Below are 1780 nucleotides of genomic sequence, written 5' to 3' on the forward strand. Positions count from 1 at the left end.
ATGGTAAGAAATTATCTAAAGGAATAATTATTTTCATTTCTACCTCAAATGATGTATTTCTAATAAGATCATCAAGTTTAACAAAACATCCGCATACATTATTTTGATGTTTCCAAGCAGATTCCCAAGTTGAATAAACACTTGGTCTTGATAATTTTTCTTGTTGAGTTCTACAATTTGCAGCAATAGTTGTTTCATAAATCATCTTAGTGTTTTCATAATAAGTAGAACCATTTTTCCAATTAATTTTAAGACTATCTAACCATTGTGTTGAATCTTTTAATCCAACAAATACTTGACATGCATTTGATTCTTTTTCAATACTATTGGTTGGAGTCTTTGTAGTTTCTGGAATTAATTTAAGTAATAACTTTATTGTTGCAGATAAATATGATTTATCAATGTTAGTTACATGAAAAGATGGATCTGTAATTTGAATCTTAGAATGAGCTGAAGATTTAAATGGAACTTGTTGTTGATAAGCATTTACAGTTATCATTCTTGCATCATGTACACCATCATTTGCAGTAATTATTTTTTGTTGTTCATCAAAATATTTTAGGATATCACCTCTATTAGCATCTTCTAAAACTGAAGGAATTCTTATGTTAGACATTTATTAAGAGTAAAAATATGAATTTTATAAATATGAAATGCGACATCCTGGATTTTATAAAACACTAAAAAATTTTGCAAATAATATGTTAAATAAAGGTGGACATGTATTAAAGACATATGGAAACATTATGTCAAAAGTTGTTAATGTTGCTAAGCCTATAATAAATTCTGTACCTGTTGTTGGGCCTATGATTGGTAATATTGCTGATAAAAAATTTCAAACATATTCTAAATTTGGTGAAAGAATGATTGATGTTAGTAAAGGTTCAGATCCTCTTAAATCATTACGTAACTTTGGTCATAATGATATCAAAAATATATGGATCAAGTAAAATTTTAGTTATAAATATATTTTCAATATTGATAATTAATTTTTATTATATCTTAAATGGTAAAAAGCCCTTTATTCTGGCAAAAATTAAAGAAAGTTAAGGATTTCATTCCTAAAATAGGAAAAGCAGCTGTATGGTTTAATGATAATGTTATAAAACCTATAAAACCATATGCTAAAAATTTAATAGAAGCATATGACACGTCTGGTATAGGAAATAAGATGTTAGATTATAGTAGCGACTTAATAGATCAATACAAAACTAATAAAAAAGTTAATGTACCAGATACAACTTCTTATTCTAATAAATTTGTTGATCAATTAATGAATACTCAACGTAGTGATAAAGATAAAAAGAGTTTTAAATGGTTTTAAGATTAGATAATTTATATTTTTATCATAAAAAATGAGTGTTTATAAATTACAATCAGATGATGCAAAATTATTTGATAATGAATCAGAATTTCTTAAATATTATGATAAAAACAAAAAAGAAATCGATGAAATTAAAACTAAATCATTGAATTTGAGATATAAAATTAATGGTTATAAAATAGGAAGAAGAGATGGAAAAATAATATTATATCCAAATAAGATAGAAAATACTAAAAATAATATAGAAGAAAGATTAACTACTCTTGAAAATATATTTAGAGATTTTATTAAATCTAATCCACAATTATTTCATTCGTAATAGAATCAAATATAATTTTTTCATATTTTTCGAGTTTATTATAAACTGATTGAAACTCTTCAAATGAGATATCTGTAGTAATTTGATTATAAATATGATGAAGAATTTGTGGGAGAAAATGAATTAAATATCCATAC

Source organism: Entamoeba invadens (genome assembly GCF_000330505.1).
Source record: "Entamoeba invadens IP1 unplaced genomic scaffold scaff_1105074724939, whole genome shotgun sequence".
NCBI lineage: Eukaryota > Evosea > Mastigamoebida > Endamoebidae > Entamoeba > Entamoeba invadens.